This window comes from Xenopus laevis, chromosome 6L (assembly GCF_017654675.1).
Source record: "Xenopus laevis strain J_2021 chromosome 6L, Xenopus_laevis_v10.1, whole genome shotgun sequence".
NCBI lineage: Eukaryota > Metazoa > Chordata > Amphibia > Anura > Pipidae > Xenopus > Xenopus laevis.
The window spans coordinates 121708962-121731659 of record NC_054381.1 but is presented as its reverse complement, the minus strand read 5'-3'; the positions used below and the strand labels follow the sequence as shown (position 1 = coordinate 121731659).

Here is a 22698-nt window from a genome sequence, read left to right as displayed (position 1 = left end):
TGTGTTGGGCCCTCTCTTTTCTACAAACTATCTAGGTACAAGGTGGCCATACGTTTTGGAGTCGCACCACCGTCATTGCAAATGTTCGTTGGAATATTAGGAGTGCTCCTTAACCATTTAACACGTTTAAATATAGTCTACAGACCATATCTGGTGGTGTATGGAGCACTGGCAGATGAGGAGTGAAGAGGAACTACAGCTCACTTCTTGCTGTTCTGGTTGTTCAGGCTGTTGGCCCAAATAAGTGAAACAATAGAAAGGAGTCCATACCCCGCATGTCTCATTGTAGATGTCCATCTATATGGCCCAAGGGCTGGTTGCTCACATAATCATGCGTTGTCAGCTATGTATGGTCACCTTTATGGTCACATAATCAAGTGTTGTCACCCATGTACAGCCATCTTTAGAGCATGAGGCAGATAAGATAAATAAACTGTACATTTTGTGTAAATTTTCATAAACCGCTAGGTTTAGCAAGGATCGACACTTGTTTGTTTAGAAAGAAAAGACTAGGGATGCACCAAATCCACTATTTTGGATTCAGCCGAACCCCCCCGAATCCTTTGCAAAAGATTCGGCCGAATGCCAAACCGAATCCTAATTTGCATATGCAAATTAGGGATGAGAAGGGGAAAACCGTTTTTACCTCCTTGTTTTGTCACAAAAAGTCACACAATTTCCCTCACTGGCCCTAATTTGCATATGCAAATTCGGATTCGGTTCGGCCGGGAAGAAGGATTCCGTCAAATCCTGCTGAAAAAGGCCGAATCCCGAACCGAATCCTGGATTCGGTGCATCCCTAGAAAAAACATACCAGATTGAACTCTTCAAAATCTGTACTTTGTCAAGAAAGAACTGTGGTTTTATGATGTATAAACCACAGTGAGTTGTGTTTGCAAGGGCATTTAGTGTATTCTAGTTCTCATTGCTATTTATATTTTTGGGTCTCTAGAAGAAGAAGAATTGTTATATAAAATTACTTAGAAATGTCCTAACTTTTATATTTTGTGATGTTTGTGTTTGTGCCTAAGAATATGTGGGATATTTGTTCTGCATCCTTGCCTTTTGTGCTGATGTGGATTCTTGTGGAGTAAGATAATTATTGTATAGTAACAGCATAAGTGGCATTAAAATCTAACTTAAGATAGGAATACCAAGACTCCTGTCCAAGTTCACAACTCATATTCTGTGCATGGGAGGCCAAAACAGATACAGGGTTTTCCAGATAAGTGATATTTCCGTAATTTGGATCTTCAAACTTTGTCTACTAAAAAAATCATGTAAGCATTAAATAAACCCAATAAGATTGTTTTGCCTCCAATAACTATTAATTGTATCTTAGTTGGAATCAAGTACAAGGAGTTCATTGGAGATGGCCTTTCAGTAATTTGGAGCTTTCTGGACAACAGGTTTACGGGTAACGGATCTTATACCTGTACTTTGTTTTTTTTCACTTGCAAATAGCTGTTTTTGGATGGAGATCCCCTTTAAGGTGTAATGAAATTGAATGGCCTCATACTCTGATTTCAGATGGTATCCTCTCCCTGTAAGTGCAGCGAGAGAATGAACAAGGTGAAACCATAGCTGACATCTGCAGCTAAAACGGGACTCTATGACAATGTAGACGTAGCAGAATTTATTTTCAGAAAAGGGTGTCATCTCTGCACAAGGTTAGAGAACATTGTTACATATTTAGGTCTGCACATACCACTTTCACTAAATTATTTTTCCTGTTACCCTCACAGTTTTACATATGATGGATCGCCTACCAAATTACCTTTGAGCTTATAAAAATGATTGTTTTTTAGGACTTATGAATATTTATTTTTAATAAATCTAGGATGCTCTGAATCCATATTTTTTTAATTTGGCCTAATACTGAAACGTCCACACAAAAAAGATTTGACTGAATTCACTCCTAATTTGCATATTCAAATTAGTGAAACTTGAAACATTTTTATTGGTTGTGCACAATATTTTGTTGCCCAGAGCTTTACAGTCACATTTAAATGTTCTACTAAATTGAACCCAGGGACATATTTATCAAAGTATGAAATTAGAGCTTCCCAAAGTAAAATTCCACTGCTCTCTGTTAATTTCTATGGGATTTAGAGTTCTCATCCATTGATAAATACACATTTAAAGGAGAAAGAAAGCTACCAAGGTAATTTATTGCCAATAGTTTAGCCACAATAGTGCAAGCTAGAATGCTGTATTCTGTAGAATGCTTTACCATACATGAGTAAACAGCTCTGGAAGCTCTCTGTTTGTTTAGGATAGCAGCTGCCATATTAGCTTGCTGTGACATCACTTCCTGCCTGAGTCTCTCCCTGTTCATTCATAGCTCTGGGCTCAGATTACAGCAGGGAGGGGGAGGAGCAAACTGAGCATGTGTTGTTTCTTTTGACAGAGGACTTACTCATAGGGTTTACTGGTGTATTTGTTTCAAACCTTTCATTCTTCAAAAATTCCATAGGAATGAATTGGGGTTATGGGGTATCCTGTAAACCTACCCCCTTACTTGTATGTCATTTTAACATGCAAGTTAGTCGGCACTGAATGGCCCAAGGTGCAGCAAAGCCCTGTGTGGTAGGAGTTAAAGAAATACTGACACCAGAAATTATACTCTTTTTTTACTTCTATCATAATATTGCCTTTGAAAGCTACTTATAACTTTGCCATAAAGTATTTGCACAATGCTTTTACATTACCTGTCTGATCCCCCATGTTTCTGTATGAGGGGGCTGTGATATTTGTGCAGCAGGAGTCCGTTAGCATTAGAAACTTTAACTGACAGGCTGAGATGGGACAGTCAGGTTGGCAAAACAGTCAGGTTTAGAAACTTCAACTAACAATCACTTACAAAAACAAACCTCTCGGCAAAAAACAATCAGCATGACCTATAGGTAACTTTTGAATGTACTTTCACATTTTAAAAAGTCTTTTTTTAGTGTCAGTATCACTTTCAGTACCGGGCTGCATTGTGCATCTGTGCTTTACAGTCAGGCGCTGTGTATATCAGAAATACAGGATAGGATTTTGCCCCTAGCACTTGTGTTTGGATCATAATAAATGAAGCTCTCTGGTTCTTTGTACTGCTGAAGGCACTCACATAACACCTTATCACAGATCGTTCTATAACCATACACCTGAGCACTCCTTTCTTTTGTTGTTAGGGAACTTTCACGTAGATGGCTGTTTGTGGCTTGTGCGCTGTTCATCATTAGTTATATCTGCCCTTAGGCTGTATTTAAAGACTGATTAATAAAAGATCTAAATGCAGACTAGTTTCTGACATGTATTTGTGTACACAAAAGAGAGAAAAAACAATGTGACCAAAACGTCCGTTGGAATGGAGGTGGTAGAACTTAGTTCCAGCATTTACTTTTTCCCTTTATGAACAGACACCTTAAAGTACATGTATAAAGATATCTTAAAGGGGTTGTTCACTTCCAACACTTTTTCAGTTTAGTTGTTTTCAGATTGTTTGCCAAATTAAAGACTTTTTTCAATTCCGTTCTTTTTGTGACCATTTCTCTAATATTGAAGTTTAAAGTTGTTTTTCACATTCTTATGTCTTTTTGAAGCAGCGCCGTTGGGGGTCACCGTCTCTATAAACTGTTCTAAACTGATACATTAGTTGATACATTTGTTATCTTTGAGCAGAATCCCGAGTTTCATTGAATGCAGCTGTTATAATTGATACAATAGTTGATAATATTCCATAGAAGCTGCTGAGAAATGTAGTAACTAAATGTAGCAAATTGTAACAGTTCACATTCTACACCTAGATTACTGAGCTGCCAGATTGAAAAACCAGACACTGGAACATTCAACTTTAAAATTAGATTTTGGAATAAACGGTAAAAACTAAAATACGGAAAGCAATTGAAAACGTTTTTATTTCTAATGGACAATTGGACTGAAAAAAAGTTTCTGGAAGGTGAACAACCTCTTTAAGTGTTTTCCCAGTTTTGAAATTATTTGTAAATGTAACTGCTTTGCAAAGCAGTACCTGTCGGTCCCTTTTGCAACAATTGTAATTGAAAGTAGTTGATTAAAGGGAAACTATACCCCTGAACATTGCAGGTCTGAATAAAATATATTTCATAAACAGTCCTCACGAGGAAACTTCAGCGACTTCGGAAAATGATTAAGATTCTAGTCGGCGGGAAGGCAGTTCAGGGGAGATTAGTTGCCTGAAGAAGAGGCGATTTGTCGCGGGACAACTAAATCTCCCCGAATCTCCATGTGTGTCTCTGCCCTTAAACCATTGAAAATAAATGTGTTTGGGAAAGTTGCTTAAAGGAATTGTTCAGTGTAAAAATAATAACTAGGTAAATAGAAATGCTGTGCAAAATAAAATATTTCTTATGTAGTTAGGTGGTTAAAAATGTAATGTATAAAGGCTGGAGTGACTGGATGTGTAACATAATAGCCAGAATACTACTTCCTGCTTTGCTGCTCTCTTGGTTTCCATGGGGGGGGGGCACACAGGTCATAACTGTTGCTTTTGAATCTGAGCTGAATGCTGAGGATCAAACTCACTGAACAGATATGTACTATCTGGCCCCCCTTTAAGTCGCTGACTAACTCAGAGTTAGAGTGCTGAAAAGCAGGAAGTAGTGTTCAGTTATATTACACATCCAGTCACTCCAGCCTTTATATATTACATTTTTGGCCAACTAACTATATTAGAAACATTTTTTATTTTGCACAGCCTATCTATTTACCCAGTTTTTATTTTTATACTGAACTGTTCCTTTAAAATTCCATCTTCTTTTATTATGCAGCGTTTTATTTTTTCTTAGATCTCCATTAATTTACCTTTTCATAAAATGCTCTCTGCCTTTCTGAGGTCAGATGAACTGTTTATTTGAAACACAGAGCAGTTTGTTTGGGCATGGCTTTACACAAAAGTAAACTATTTCCAGTTTAGTTTCCAACGTTTTTGTAAGACATTACAGTGGCATGCTTGTGTCTTTCCGTCTGTAATTTAAAACCTCTGCATTTTGTTTCTTCCACAGGATGCTAGTAGTGCAGGTGTACTAATGACCTGCTAGACATTCCAACTGATCATATATTAATGCTTCTTTCTGCCCTTTGCTGATGTCTTTCCAAACTATTTAAAGCAAAAAGAACATCATGGGTGGAGCAGTGAGCGCCGGTGAAGACAATGATGATCTAATTGACAATCTTAAAGAAGCTCAATACATACGAACTGAAAGGGTGGAGCAAGCCTTCAGAGCAATTGACCGTGGAGAATATTATTCGGAGGGATACAGAGACAATGCTTATAAAGATTTGGCGTGGAAGCATGGAAACATACACTTATCAGCACCTTGCATCTACTCAGAAGTTATGGAAGCCCTTAAGCTTCAACCAGGATTGTCTTTTCTCAATCTCGGAAGTGGAACTGGATATTTAAGTACAATGGTGGGCTTAATATTAGGTAATTGCCTTTATCTTATAATAATAATAATAAGCATAGTGCTTTTGTTTGTTTGTTTTTAACAAAACATTAGTAGCTCTTTTCCACTAAGAAAATTTTAAGAATTAACTTAAAGGAACAGTAACACCAAAAAATAAATGTGTTTTAAACTAATGAAAATATAATGTACTGTTACCCTGCACTGGTAAAACTGTTTGCTTCAGAAACACTACTATAGTTTATATAAACAAGCTGCTGTGTAGCGATGGCGAAAATAGAAAAACAGCTAAATGGCACAGGTTAAATAGTGGATAACAGATAACACCATTATGTTCTACGGAGCTTATCTGCTGTGTAGTCTGAACCTTTTCTCCTTTGAATGGCTGCCCCCATTGCTTCACAGCAGCTTATTGATATAAACAATAGTAGTGTTTCTAAAGCAAACACATCAGTTTTACCAGTGCAGGGCAACACTACATAATATTTGTATTACTTTAAAACAAAAAAAAAAAAATATTTTGATGTTACTGTTCCTTTAACAAAGTTATTTGCTGTACAAAGCCGAGAGACACAGTAGGGAGCTATATTAGTGGAGATCCTCATCTCTGAAAAATGTTTTCTGCACTTCCCACATCTCATTGTAAGATGAGTAGAAAGAAGTGTACTAATAGCCAAACATAGTCTGTTTTTGTGAAATCCAGCAGTAACAGCAACAAAAGTGACAGGGAAAATCAACATTGTGTCAAGGAGCAGAACAGACACCCTGTGTGGATAAAGTGGCTGCTCATAAGACTGTCCTAAAGCATATCCTAAATCCTAAATACAACTTCCTCTGTCTACAGTACATTTATGGTATCAAGGGAAAACGATCACCCCCATTGATTTCTACGGGGATACATTTATAGGTTTATACTGAAAATGCTGAAACCCCACAAAAAAAGTTTACTTATGCAAAACAAGATTTTAAACATTCAAAAGATTCAAATGGGGGGGCGTGGTTTGATGGCGGTCTAGGACGGACGTGTTTTGGCTGGGCTCCCTCTCTTCGCTGCTCTTGGGCCAGTATTCTATAAGATTTTACAAAGATGCGGAGAAATCAAAGAGCGACCTCCACTACAGCATCTCAGAAACCATCCTCAACAAAAAAAGATAAGGAAATCGGCCACTTTTTTACGAAAAACCCTCCGTCGCCTGCTGAGGACGAGACCTCTAAAATGGCGGACGCAGAGGCCTCTGATGGTGAACAGCCTGGCCACGCGGTAGAGGTACCTGCCCATCCTCCTACTACAGACACCGCCACTTTGTTAGCGCTGATTGCAGCACTTCCGCAAAAAGACGATCTTGTGGCCTTATTAACGGAAATTAAATCGAGCCAGCAGCGAGAGACACAAGTCCTCAAGTCGGAGATACATGGTGTTGCTGCTAAACTCCGGGATCTGGAAGAGCGCCACACGGACCTTTCGCAGGCAGTCGCGTCAACCTCTTCCAGGCTGGATACACAAGCCCGACATATATTTAACATGCGGCTCATGTTGGAGGACGCGGAGAACCGCAGCCGACGCTGCAATATTCGCATACGGGGCATACCACCTGAAGTAAGTGCTGCAGATTTACGGCCTACTCTGACTGCTCTGTTTAATCATCTCCTGGGTCAGGAGAAAGAGACTGCCGTATTGATTGACAGGCTTCATAGAGTTAGTGGCGGCCGTCCTAATACCTCCAGGGACGTTCTATGTGCCTTTCATAACTTTACCACGAAGGAAGCTATACTACATAAGGCGAGGGAGGCTAAAATAGTACAGCTCGAGGGATCCACCATTGAGATCTATCAAGACCTGGCGTATTCCACGGTTCTCCAGCGCCGCATGTTGCGCACTGTGGTGCAATCCCTGAGGGAACGGAACGTCCCCTATAAATGGGGCTTCCCTTTTGCTTTATTGGCACACAGTAATGGCAAGACACACTCCCTTCGTGATCCCTCTGATGCACCTGCTTTTTTCCGCTCGCTGGGCCTACCAAACATGGATATATTGGAATGGCGCAGATATGTATACCCAGACGAACCATCGGCTGCTCCTGGGCCCATCCACCAGCCTGCGGTTTCGCCTAGTACCGACATAGCCTTGGCCTCTCCAGACCTGCCACTCGCTACCTGAGGATATGGTAAGGCGGTTTGTGGCGATTTACACTGTGAGTCGAGCTCACCTGCCCCTCCTTACATACTCCGTATGTACTATCTTCTCTGGCTCTCATGATGCTGGGTCATGGTTTCCTCAGTCTGCAGGCCTTATCTTTTGGTTACTAAGTTTTGGTGTGGCTGTTACTTTAATAGACAAATTTTTTGGGTTTTTTTTTTTTTTGTCTGCTGTCACTGAATACAGATGGCCTCTACTATGTGCAGATCGTTGTCTGCCTCCACTTTCTGAATCGCTGGGGATAGATGTTCTGTACGTCACCTTGCAATTATGCTGGAATTTTTGGTCGTCTTCCCAGCTGGACGATTAGAATCTCTCCACTATCTGCAAAGAACACTTTGGTTACGGCCAGATCCCTACAATACCTTGTTGTTAGAATTAGAATTAGAATTTTTTTTTTTTTCCCTTCTTTTCTTCTCTCTTTCCCTTTCCGCCCACGTCCCTGTCTCTTTAGGTTTTGTCCTTCCCTCGCTCTTTGGCTGCCGCCCCTTTTCCTGTGATCCATGACACCTTGACAATGGTCAGCTTTATCAACATACCGCTATCACGTGTAAGTCAGACCCTCTCAATGCACTGTATTGTCACTATCATGTCTCCCTGCACGGGAATTAGCATTTTGGGTTTCTCTATCTTGCTTTGTTGATATTACCAGCTTCCTGGACTGTTGTATATATTGTCTGCCTATTTATTTCCTACTCCTTGTCCACCTTTTCTGTATCTTCTCCTCCTCCCCCCCCCCTTTTTTTTTTCCTCTCCTTTCCCTTCTCCCCTCTCTCTCTCTCTCTCTTTTCTCCTCCCTCTCCCCTCTCTTCTCTCCCCTACTGTTCTCATTTTTCCTCTCTCTCTTATCCCTACTGGCCTTGCTATGCACTTCAATATGGTGTTACTTACACAGTGTAACTTTACTTTACTATACACAGCCTCTATTGTTTCTGCTTGTTATGTTTCGACAATTGTTCAGTTTTCTCTTGTTGAGTCCCTATATGACCTGGTACTTGAGTGCTGGCCGGGACACCGGAGGCGGGGGCCCTCCCTCTCGTATATTACAGACCCTCAGACTCACAACCAGACCCCCCCCCCTCACACGTCACCTGCCACCCTACAGGAGTAGTGCTTTGGGCCTACCTCTTGTAGCGACGTATTTCACTCCCCCTTCCCTCACCTTTCTCCCTCACTTCCCTATTCCTCTGCACGTCCATATTCTGTTATTCGCCACTCTTTAAGAGTTTTACTTCATGCCTGTCACTCCATCAAAGTCTCCAAAACGAATCAGCTCCTTTAAGATTGTTAGTATCAACGCCAATGGTTTAAATTCCCCGCAAAAGCGCATTTTGCTATCATCCGATCTCCAAAGGCAGAAAGCCAATGTTATTTTTATCCAGGAGACACATTTTAAAGAAGGTGCAGTGCCTCGGTGGAATAACAAACATTTCCCTGAACTCTACGCTAGTAGACCACAACCTACTAAAACACGTGGAGTTGCTATTGCTTTAACCAGTAATTTTGGTTTTTCTGTGACGGACAGGAAAAGTGATGTAGCGGGAAGATACATATTTTTGAAAGGCATTTATATGGGACGTAATTATACTTTTGCCAATCTATACCTGCCTAATATTAATCAGGACCAGGAACTTATACGAATAACTGATGCTCTGACGTTGTTTGCGGAGGGCACCCTAGTGGTGGGAGGTGATTTTAATTTGCCACTAGAGCCTCAACTAGATTGCTCTACAGGCAAATCTAGCGTAACTTCCCGGCTTCTGGCGTGCTGCAGACAACGTCTTCATTCCCTTCAACTCACAGACCCATGGCGCATTCTGTATCCCACTGAAAGGGACTACTCTTTCTACTCCAACAGACACAACATTTATACGAGAATTGTCTATATCTTTCTGTCCCATTCTGCTCTAGACACTGTCATAGCTAGTGATATTCTCACCAGAACCTGGTCAGACCATTCCATGATAACTTTGACACTACGTACTCCCCTCCCCACATCCAAACAGGGTGTCTGGAGACTCAATGAATCCCTTTTGCAGGATGCAACGATACGGCAAGATTTACTGACACAGTTGTCTCATTATTTTGCTGAGAACCTCACCCCTGACGTTTCGCCCTTGACATGCTGGGAAGCCCACAAATGTGTGATCCGGGGACACCTTATTAAACATGGGGCCAGACTGAAAAAGGGCAGGGAAAAGACCAGACATGACCTCATCTCTAAGATACAGACACTAGAGAACAATCATAAAATAACACATTGCCCAGCTATTCTTACAGAACTAACTGAAGCTAGGAAAGCCCTATCTGGACATCTCAACTTTTTTACTCAGAAAGCGATCACTGTTTTTAGGCATAGATTGTACGAACATGGAGACAAATGTGGCCGTTTATTGGCTAGAGTCCTAAAGCATAAACAGGGTAAGAATTTTATCCCGGCTATTAAGAAAGCCACTGGTCTCATTGTACATACTCCAGAGCTGATAACCGAGGCTTTTGAGTTGTTCTATAAGAAACTATACCAGTTACCAGATAACTCTATGGAGGATGTGCCGGAATATGGTCGCTCCTTACAGGAGTTCTTGCTCTCTTCCAATATGAAACGCATATCCTCCATGGACGCAGATATTTTGGACGCCGATCTGACTTTGGCTGAGTTAGAGTTAGCTCTCCAACACACACCGACAGGAAAGGCACCCGGACCGGATGGCTTGACTACCCTGTACTATAAAACGTTTAAAGATTGTTTACTTCCCAAACTACTTATAGCTTTTCAGGATATCCAACACGATTCCCAATTTCACAAACAATCCCTAGAAGCGCATATTAGTCTCCTGTTGAAGCCTGGGAAACACCCAAACGATCCTGGTAGTTATAGGCCCATTTCGTTAATAAATGGGGATGTTAAACTCCTTGCGAAGATTCTAGCTAATCGGATCAATACCGTACTCCAAAAAATTGTGAACCCGGAACAGGTTGGCTTTGTAAAAGGCAGGGAAGGTAGAGATAACACCAATAAACTTATCAACATTCTACATTGGTCAAAAACTCACAATTTACCCTTGATGCTGTTGTCCACAGATGCGGAAAAGGCCTTTGACCGTGTTAATTGGTCCTACATGTTTTCTTGCCTGGAATACATTGGATTCGGCCCAAAGACATTGTCTTGGATACACTCTCTTTACAATAACCCCATTGCCAGAGTGCGAGTTAATGGTCAACTGTCCAATTACATAGATATTCGCAATGGCACTAGGCAGGGCTGCCCCTTATCCCCGACTCTCTTTATCCTTGCTTTAGAGCCATTTCTTTGTCATGTTCGCTCGAGTCCTGATATAAATGGGGTCTCTATTAACAGCCAACATCACAAGACCGCAGCCTATGCTGATGATCTTCTTTTTTTCATTACGCAACCTATTGTCTCTATACCGGTTTTGAACCAGTTATTGACTCACTACGGCTATTTTAGTAACTTTAAAATCAACTTTTCCAAGTCTCTGGCACTAAATATCTCTTTATCTCCTAGAACGGTACAGGCCCTATCGCAAAATTTTCCTTATAAGTGGTCCCAGTCTCACATTACGTACCTGGGGCTTAAAATTACCAAGGACTATAACGACTGGATGCTAAGAAATCTCAAAGTGCTATTGACGGCTATTAATAGAGACCTTGACTCGTGGATTGACAAGCCTATTTCGTGGTTTGGCAGGATTAATGTTGTCAAAATGAATATTATTCCCCACATTTTGTACATATTCCAATCTCTCCCCCTCCCGGTCTCGGAACAAATGTTAGACTCTTTGCAGTCAACTATCTCTAAATTTATATGGCAGAATAAGAAAAGTAAATTGAATTACAACACTCTTATAAAACCCAAGAAACTGGGAGGGGTATCTCTCCCGGATTGCAGACTTTACTACTATGCAGCAGTTTTGGGTCAAATTGTAGACTGGTCTCATCATGCCGAATCCAAGTTATGGGTTGGGATAGAGCAGCAATCCACCTTTAGCTATTTAATGCACCTTCCATGGTTAGATGCCAGGTACCGCCGTATTCGCTATACAGAATAAGAAAAGTAGATTGAATTACAACACTCTTATAAAACCCAAGAAACTGGGAGGGGTATCTCTCCCGGATTGCAGACTTTACTACTATGCAGCAGTTTTGGGTCAAATTGTAGACTGGTCTCATCATGCCGAATCCAAGTTATGGGTTGGGATAGAGCAGCAATCCACCTTTAGCTATTTAATGCACCTTCCATGGTTAGATGCCAGGTACCGCCGTATTCGCTATACTGACCACCCGCTCCTTCTTCACACTCTATTTATTTGGGATAAATGCAGACAGAAATTTAAATTAACTCAATTCCCGTCTCCACTTACACCGATAATTAATAATCCGGCCTTCCCAATAGGGCAACAATCTGCGTATTTCTCCCATTGGCTGGTGGAAGGCAACCTACAATTATTTCATTTTCTTGAAAAGGGAGAGTTCATTGACAAGGGTCGGTTTCAAAGGGTCAGGCCCTTTTCGAAGCTTGACCATCTGAAATTTGCACAAATCAAACATTTTTTTCATAGTTTAGGAGGTACCTCCATTTTGGGTAGGAAACAGACCGCATATGAACTTTTATGTTCGGCAGAGCTCCCTCCTCTCCATACAATTTCACAAATCTATAAAATGTTGTGCCTTCCACGCAATTCGAACAACCCTTCATTTGTTACCTCTTGGGCCGCAGATTTAGGTGTCCACTTTCCAGAGGGCCAGTTCACTGACGCTATGACCAAACTCCTTAAGAGTACTAGATGCTGTAGAATACAGAAGACCAACTATAAAATCATCTCACGGTGGTATTACACCCCCACCAGACTAAAACATATTTTTAAAAACACCAGTGACAGGTGTTGGAGATGCGGCACTGATGCGGGCTCCCTACTACACATTTTTTGGTCCTGTCCGCTTATTAAACCTTACTGGAAAGGGGTGAGACAAGCTATGCAGGAAATCTTACATTATGATATTCCAGATGACCCGGCATATATTTTATTATTTCATATGGATCAGCCGTTTGGTACCTTCACCTCGACAATAGAACCTCACCTGTTGAATGCAGCTAAAATGCTCATTCCATTACGTTGGAAACAAAACTTAGCTCCGACGTTACAGGATTGGTACTTGAAAGTTGACGAACTCCATAAATTCGAAGAACTCTCCCTTTTCATATCTGACTCGTATGATACTTATAGTGTGAGATGGCTTTGCTGGCTTTCATTTAAAGAGTCGGCGTATTACAAGCAAACCTCCTGAATGCTGGTTGGTTGCAGGGGACCCTGTTGTTCTGACACCCCCCACTTTCCTGTTATGTTGGAGCTTATGTAACCTCCTTTTTTTTTTGACTGTTTATTGGCTTATAACCTTGATTATTTGTACTGTCTTCTCCCCCCACCCTTTTTTGTTTTCTGTACCCCTGATTTTTCCTTTCTTTTTTTTGAAAACTCAATAAACGTTAAATTGAGAAAAAGATTCAAATAGAAGTACATATGCTATACAGAACAACTTTCCCTTTTTTTTTCTTAACAACACAATTTAATTGTTTAGAAATCAGATTGATGTGAATAAACCATTTTCTAAACAGTTTTACCGGATTGTAAATATTTTACTGTGGCTTTATTGATCCTTGTGCAATAGTTTGTCTACAACATGTGTGAGTTTTTAAAGAAAGACATACCCCCAGTGTGACACAAGCTTATTTAATATGTAAAAATGCATAATAATAATAATAATATTTGAACTTCCATTTATAAATTTATTTTTACACAGACATAACTTATTCCACATATTGGAAGGAAAATAAGCTTCTCTGTGGTCGCAGGGACCAATTTTTCACCTCCCATAGGCTTAAAATGTAATGTAACCCTGCCCTCCCCTTGTTCCATTGTGAAATAATGGATTCTCGGGCTTAAAGGAGAACTAAACCCTAAAAATTAATGTGCTAAAAATGCCATGTTTTATATACTGAATTTATTGCACCAGCCTAAAGTTTCAGCGTGTCTATAGCAGCAATGATCCAGGACTTCAAACTTGTCACAGTGGGTCACCATCTTGGAAAGTGTCTGTGATACTCACATACTCAGTGGGCTCTGAGCAGCTGTTGTGAAGCTAAGCTTAAGGGTCGTTGCAAACTACCAAGCAGAAAATTAGGTTAGTCTGTAATAAAAGCCGATGCTATTAAATGCTGATGCTAGTTGCAGTGGTTTCTATGCTGTCATGTAGTAATTATCTATATTAATTACACAGCCTTAAACAGTGACATTTATATTCTTTGTTTGCTGTATGTTTTGAGTTGTCTCTAAGCTCAGTAACTGACAGAAGCACACAGCATGTACAGTGAATCAGCAGAAAAAAAGAGCTACTGGGGCATCTTCAGAAACACAGATCTTTACTGCTAAAGGTCTTTGGTTGCCTTCAGCTGGTACATAAGCCCAAAACATAATTTCTAGCTACTTCTTTAGTTTAACTTTCCTTGTCCTTTTGCGTTTTTTATACTGGGTGGTGCACAGGTTCTTTTGGAACTACAAGTTCAACTTCCATTACTTCACAATGGAACTAAAAAATGATCTTTATTTCTGTATGGTTCAGATACTGTGTATGTGCCTTTTCTACATATGCCCAACTGAATAAGCTTATGTTGAAAGTGGGGTATACTTTGCCTTTAATGTTATTTTGTATAGTATAAGCATATTTCTAACAGTTATTATTTTTCTGTAAATGTGTCTTCTACACATTTCTGCTGTCTTTTGCGCTGTGTGACTGAAGTTTGCTATGCAATGCACATTATGCATTCTTAATTGTTTTACATCTGCCAATTTGAATTATTGCCCGTAGCAACAAATTTTTGGGTGCTTTGTTGCCTGAAGGAGAGATTTCCTGCTAGTAACAAGTCATCCCCTGTAAGTTCCCTTATATAGGTGGAAGATCTGGTTTCTTAGGGATTCAGACAGTTTGCTCTGGTTTCAGAAGAATAAACTATGATTTGTAGGGATGCACCGAATCCACTATTTTGGATTCGGGCGAATCCTGCACAAAGGATTCGGCCGAATACCGAACGAATCCGACTCCTCATTTGCATATGCAAATTAGGGGTGGGAAGGAGAAAACATTCTTTACTTCATTGTTTTGTGACAAAGTCACACGATTTCCTTTCCCGCCCATAATTTGCATATGCAAATTAGGAGTCGGGTTTGGTTCGGCCAGACAGAAGGATTCTTCCGAATCCTACTGAAAAAAGCCGAATCCTGAACCAAATCCTGGATTCGGTGCATCCCTAATGATTTGTTTTCATATGTTTTGGGAAATTTTAAAAGGTGTCTTGTGAATAAAGGCTGTAAATAAAACACAAGCATATACAGTACCTGTCCATGTCGCCTGCTTTTAAATCAGTATGGCAGCTTCTGCCATTTAAAGAGGTTGTTCACCTTCCAACACTTTTTTCAGTTCAGTTGGTTTCAGATAGATCACCAGAACCAATTACTTTTTCTCTTTTTCTATTTTTGACCATTTTTTCGAGGAGAACTACTATGAGAAATGACATATACATATACACAATCAACATTGTAATAATCTGTAGGGTGACGATTTTCAGGGGATTTACAAAGGTTACATTATATAGTGAATAAAGTACCCCCTCTTGTAAAATATAGGGATATTATAAGTTACAGAGGAGTTTCATGACCATATAAAAACACAAGGCCAAAGGCCGAGTGTTTTTATACAGGTCATGGAACTCCGAGGTGACTTCTAATATCCTCATATTTTGCAACTGGGGGTACTTTATTTATTATAATACACAAGTTTCAGTGAGTCATGTAACAGAAATGACATCAGAACTCCCCGTTTATAACTGATGACATCAGAACTCACCATTTATAAGGATATCATTTACAAGATATTCCTGGCTTTTGTGTATTATAAAAATATAATCACAGAGCCCTACTCACAAGATTTTATGGACCATAGAGTATGTTGTCTATGTTTAATCAGGGACAGATAATGCTCCCACAGAACATCAATAAGAATTATCTTAGATGACAAAGAGACAACATGGTCTATGGATAATAAATAACATAATTGTGAGGTAACTGGAAACCATAGCCACATAAATGTACGTGGTCACTGTCCAATGGAATTTGCATGAGAAAAATTAATTTACATTTTAAACTAATTAAATCTGGTGCAAATCAGAAACTTAAAGGGGAAAAAAATAAACATATTACTGGTTGTATTGATGAGTTCCTGCTGCAAATCATTCCAAACTATAATAAAGGCGCCACTGATTCTTCATACGAATTTTGCCTGAGTAAATCTTTGTTTTGTTTCTATAAACCTCACGTACTCTCAAACCGCTCTTACCAGCCTGTTAATTCCTTAAGAAGAAATCAACATAAGGATGTTGCCTAGCAGATAAGAGGTATGGCCTGATCATATGTGAAAAGACCAAGCAGATCAGCAATAGAAACTACCCCCATCCTCTCCTCTTGACGTATACCATGAACAATGTTTGTCATATTTACTGAATACTATTTAAAAAAAAAAAAAAAAAAAAAAGATATATTAAAGGACACCGTTTTAGGGGAAATTCCTTTCTTTTCACATTCTTACCAGTGACAAAATGAGTAAATTTCCCTTATTTATATTCATAGCATTTTTCTTTAGGCGCAGATTTCTAAAAGGTCAGTAAAAATAAAAATATTTTCAAACATTTCATACTCCAGAATATTAAAAATCGAAAAAAAAATCACAACGTAAGAAAAATTCTAACGGTGGAATCGTTAAAACTAGATTCCCTCTGGGAAAAAATAATAGGAAACATTTACCAAAAACAAATTTTTCACATGATAAAATGTGAAAAGAAGATTATTTTTTCTTCCTTGGTGTCCTTTTTTTTTAAAAAAAAAATAAAAATATATATATATATTGTGTTATCCCAAACACTCTTCAGTGAGGAACTCCTTGTTGTGCCTGAAACAACCTATGAAAAAAGTCTTGTGCATATGGCAGTAAATTCAGTTATATTGATTTCTTTATAAAATAAAAGAGTGGCAAATAAGTTGTGACTTAGGGGCACATTTACAAAGCTCGAGTGAAGGATTCGAATTAAAAAAACTTCGAATTTCGAAGTGTTTTTTTGGCTACTTCGACCATCGAATGGGATACTTCGACCTTCGACTACGACTTCGACTACGAATCGAACGATTCGAACTAAAAATAGTTCGACTATTCGACCATTCGATAGTCGAAGTACTGTCTCTTTAAGAAAAACTTCGACCCCCTAGTTCGGCAGCTAAAAGCTACCGAACTCAATGTTAGCCTATGGGGAAGGTCCCCATAGGCTTGCCTGTGTTTTTTTGATCGAAGGATATTCCTTCGATCGTTGGATTAAAATCCTTCGAATCGTTCTATTCGAAGGATTTATTCGTTCGATCGAACGAATAATCCTTCGATCGTTCGATCGTAGGATTAGCGCTAAATTGTTCGACTTCGATATTCGAAGTCAAATGATTTTAGTTCCTAGTCGAATATCGAGGGTTAATTAACCCTCGATATTCGACCCTTAGTAAATCTGCCCCTTACTGATAAAAAATTTTACAACATGGGGCTATTTTTGGGTGTATCTACCATTGATTGTATCCAATATTGATATTAACACTTTTTCATATGGGTATGGGTAAGACGTGCTTCTCTGATAAAATGTTGGAAACCTACTTTTTTCTTCTATGGCCACACAGTACTAAATACTTGTTTGTACAAGGCCCCAGTAATGACTGGTTTGCTTGAGTTTTAACCCCCCACTTCAAACCCCCTCCATTGCCTCCCCTGCTTGATTAAAAAAACTTTTATTATATCTCTGTATTGTAGTGCTTATTATCACTGAAACAAGAATACTTACAAGAAAGCTAAGCTAAAACATGTTTTTGTTTCTTAGGTCCATTTGGTATAAACCATGGAATTGAGCTTCATTCAGATGTGGTGGAATATGCTAAGGAAAAATTGGAGTGTTTCATTAAACAGAGTGATAGCTTTGACAAGTAAGTTTTCGAAAGATCGGATTTTTAAAAAAATATTTGCAGGTACCAGATATTTATTTTATATAGTTACTGTATAACAATAGAATCTGGGGTGATAGATAGGTGGTTATGTAACATAAGGAGCAAAGTTCTTACTACCCATATAGACTAGTGTTGTGCGAATTTGTCCCATGAAATTTGCGAAACGGCAAAAAAAAAAAGCAAAACGTGAGTTCACGGGGACAATTTGAGGCTCGCCTATTTTATCCAATTGCATTAAAGTCAATGGGCGTGCGGTAAATTTTCGCCGGCATCGGATCTGTCGCTGGCGTCGGATTTTGTCTGCAAATTTTCTTTGCAGTTTCGCAAATGTATTCGTCAGCGTCTGCCGAATAAATTCTCCCATCACTAATAGCGACCATTCACCAGACAGCATTAACTGGTAACCTGGTTAAATTCAAACATCTCATTGGCTGCTATACGTTACTGTTCCTGGGCAAACTTTGTGACTTTTATTACATATAGGGTTTAATATTACATTTCTGCATTTAGGCAGGTTTCATTTAGGCAACCAAGTTTTATCAATAGATACCTGCCATTAACGGTATAATAAATGCCATAGGTATAGAATATGAAAAATATTTTTGGTTTTCTGTCTGCCTCTCTTTCAGATTTGAATTCTGCGAGCCTTCTTTTGTGGTTGGTAATTGTCTTGAGATTGCATCAGACAGCTCTCAGTATGATAGAATTTAACGTGGAGCTGGTGTCCAGAAAGATCATGAAAATTACATGAAAATCTTATTGAAAGTGGGAGGGATATTAGTTATGCCTATCGAAGATCAGGTGATATTTAATTTCCTTTTCACATTGTGTTCAAGAACATTAGACTTTGCAGTATGTACATAATTCATTTTGAAGTAGGTTACCTCCTTATTGCCCTGTTGCCAATGACATCTGATGAAAAATTGTAGTTGGTTTTGTTTTAATGATTTCCTTTCTCTGTAATAATAAAACAGTACCTTGCACTTCATGGTAAATAAGCTGCATAAATCCACATTGCTGATTAAAAAAAAACCCTATTGGGTCAATATGATGTTTAAATGTTTAGCAGGAATGGTGATCCAAATTACAGAAAGATCTCATCCCAAAAACCCAACCATTCTGAACAATAGATCCCATACCTGTATAGACAGTTCTTTCCAAAATAGCCTGATTTCTTAGACAAATATTATGTAAATTATATGTATCTACGTCAAGCAATACTTAGTTGTTAAAGGTTTTGTCATTATATTTCTTATTAATTAGCTTACACAGATTCAGAGAACTGGACAGAACACGTGGGAGAGTAAAAATATCTTGGCTGTATCTTTTGCTCCTCTGATGCAACCAAATAAAAACGATAACCAAAAGTCTGATACTGTGAGATTACGTAAGTATGTTTTAGCAATTTATATCAAGTATTTATATATAGAGAGAGAGAGAGAGAGAGAGAGAGAGAGAGAGAGAGAGAGAGAGAGAGAGAGAGATATAGAGATATATATATATATATATATGTATATATTTGTATAGTATCCACTGTGCAAACTTAAAAATATTTTTGGCAGCAGAAATAATAATAATTTCTTTACTTTTAAAGTAAAACAGCTAAACCTCAGTCGCTTTATATGAGTTACTTGTACTGTTTACAGATTTTTACCGACAACTGAACCGTGTGAAATAGATTGTGTTCACAAGGAAGCATTTGGGTTATATAATAAACATTTAAGCAACAGAGTTAATGTGGGAAGTGGCAATAGATCCAATGGAGTTTCTGTTTGTGTAAAATGTATAGGTACATTTGAGATTACATTCGTTCCCTTTTACATCTTAGATTGAAAATACTGCGACAGGGCTAATGTCACTGATGCATAAATGTATTGCTGCTTTATAAATTTCACATAATAATAATAATCTACCATTACATGCGTCATAAGTAAAATATTTATCATTTATATTGCAGTTTACCTATGAAAATAAAAGATTTATAAATTACTTATTGAGTTTTTCCATACCAGTTTTATATAGAGTTGCCCAGACATAATATGTTTTATCAACCAACCCAGAATACTGTGACCACATAGTGATTTATCCAAGTTGATCAGTTGGCCTAAAGCAATTTGGACGAAAGCAAGTACCATTGTTACATACAAGACGAGAAAAGTAATTTCAGTCTCATCATTGATGATATTTTTAACAGTGTTTCTTGGCTAATGATGGGTTTGATCTTATTATTTTGGCAGTCCGGTTTAGTGTATCACTGCATTTAATAAATGTTATATGAGTTACATCACATACCCCAGACAGTGGATGAAAATAAGGTGTGATGTCCTGATGAAGTGCTTATTTTTTTCTTCCATAGCTCCCTGTTCTGTTAGAAACCTTCAGGATTTAGCTTGCATCTATATACGCCGTACTCTTAGAAACCGTATAAATGAAGAGATGCAAGCTAAAGGTATCCCTCCTAAGGCACCTCCAAAGCGCAAAAGAAGGCGATGTCGAAGACGCCGTATAAATACATATGTGTTTGTTGGAAATCAACTTATTCCTCATCCATTAGACAGTGACGATGATGAAAAGATTGAAGAGGATGGCAAAGAGGATGAAAAGGACCATAATGAAGCTATGAAAGCTGAGGAACCTCCTCCAAATCTGCTGCGTGAAAAAATTTTGAGCTTGCCACTGCCTGAATCTTTAAAGGCATACTTGACCTATTACAGAGAAAATTGATGCACTTGGATCTAAAACTTTTTTTTTTGCCTGCTGATATTTCATTTACTTCTTGAAAATGTAGCATTATTTTAAGAATTAATTTGGTAGATATCATTGATTGCTCAGCAAGATATACCATTAACACCTAAAACTGTCTTAAGTTCTTTACTTGCTTTTTTAATATCTATATTTTCGCTACAGTTTGAGATACAATTACACACTTTTTTTTGCATAGGAAGTTAATGCAAAGTTAGATGCGCCATTAAGTTGAATTTGAGCGATTTCTTTGTCTACAAACCCGTGTTGATCTTCCAACACATGCGACAGGTCAGTTCAATGCATAAACATTTTAGCACTTTAAAGAAGTATGAGCCATAGAAATATATCTGAGTTATTGCAAATGCAGCTCACAGTAAGGCATTCCCTTGAAAAAAGAAAGAGAGGAAAACAATCATATTTTGTGTATAATTGTTTTAAAGAATGAGAAGTGCAATAGGATTTAAAAAGGAATTTTGCTTTCATTTTCCTTTTTCGAAGCAGAAAATATTGATCAGAATATTTATCGAAAAGCTTAAAAACATTTGTCTCCATAGTCTAATCTACATGTATAATTAGGTGAAAAGGTTCATGTTTTTATTAGCATTGATCAAGCATCTATCGAGAATCTGTTTCATAGTGAAACAATTTATCTGATAAATATAATTACAATTAACTTAGAAAGTCAACTTCAGTTATGTCCCGTTGCTAATAGAAATGAATCAGGTTATCCTTTTAGTAGGTTGGCCTTTGTGCTGGGGAAAAAATGGATTCATCTTTAATATATGCTGATATTCAATTGGTTATTAAAAACCCCTATTTGGCCTATAATATTTAAAAAATAAACGTAAAGAAAAAAAATCATTGGGAAAAAAATGTTGGCTTTTCAAACACTTGCCAGTTATTTCAATATTTTATTTATTTCAATATGTACAATATAGTTGAACTCATTTTGTACTAGAACATGCTAATTTCAACCATATTTGTATTCTAGGGAGATTACAATTCACACTTGAATACATTACATCGGTTTTTTTTTTAAATTAGGAACTTGTCCCCCTTTCTCTGTCCGTTTTTGTTCTTTAATTTGCAGAGTGTTTTAGTTGAGTGTTTTGTCCAAAGGTTTCTTTTGATGCAAGAAACCTTCTTTCTTGGGTACAAATATCAAACATTCCTTTTAAAGAATCACCAGCTATATAGATGCAAAACACAATTTTCTGATTATAAGCAATAGAAAAAATATTCAAATAATTTGACACTATCAAAAATAGCTTTATTACAAAAAAAAAATAACAGAATGACATTCACCAGTTCATGAAACCACTTTATAAAAAATATATATATATATTTATCTTGTAAATATTTTGGTGTCCTTCAAACGTGGCATATTTTGAATGAAGAAAGCTGCATACAAGTACATTTTTTTTTGTGAACAAAGGCTGGGTGAATGCTTTCTAAAGAAAGCTTTTCAAAGGATATTTAAGAGAGACTTTGGATAAGGCCCATCTTAATAGTGTGTGATGTTCTTTGCTTCGATAGGGCTCCTGGTTCCACATTAATAGTTCGCTTAGAAGCATTCAGTAACTTTGTTTTCAAAAAATACAAGTTTGTTATAATTTAGTTCCTTTAATTAAAGAAAAACGTCGGTAAGAATAATATAAACCTTAAAAAGCCTTGTGTCTAAATTTGTGACAATTTGGACCTGTTGGTGAGTTGAGGTAGTCTAGAAAATGTTACATGGATATATTGTAAAATGCTTTTGTAGAATGGCTGCATTGCTACTTCATTAAATTGTACTTTTGGAAAAAAAATAGATGTTTTCATGCTTATTATATATGTTTGATTTATATCTGTTTTGTAAAAAAAAAATGCTTGTCCTGTTCTTTTCACCACTTTGAAATCCAAATCCACTTGAATTAAAATAAAAAGTGGTTATTTGAACATTTTGCATGGAGTGGTCCATTTTTCAAAAGAAATCTGTGTTATTGCCTGTTTATTATCCTTTCATTTTTACTGTATGTATAGGTAACATTTTTCTCAGTATAATTTTTTAATGTTTTTGCTCAAATGAAGGGGACAGGGAAGCCAATTTAATAATATCTGTGGTAAAAAAAAAAATCAGTTTGTGGGATAAACACTAGGCAACTTTTTTTCCCACTACAGGTATAATGGTTTTGTTTCTTTGAGCACTGCCATATTTTTTATAAAAAGCAATATAATACTT

General features: G+C 37.9%; 1 pseudogene; it reads left to right on the top strand.

The window, feature by feature from the left end:
- Positions 1 to 22295, top strand: part of LOC108719247 — a 33307-nt pseudogene extending 11012 nt beyond the window's left edge.
- The last annotated feature ends 403 nt before the right edge of the window (positions 22296 to 22698 follow it).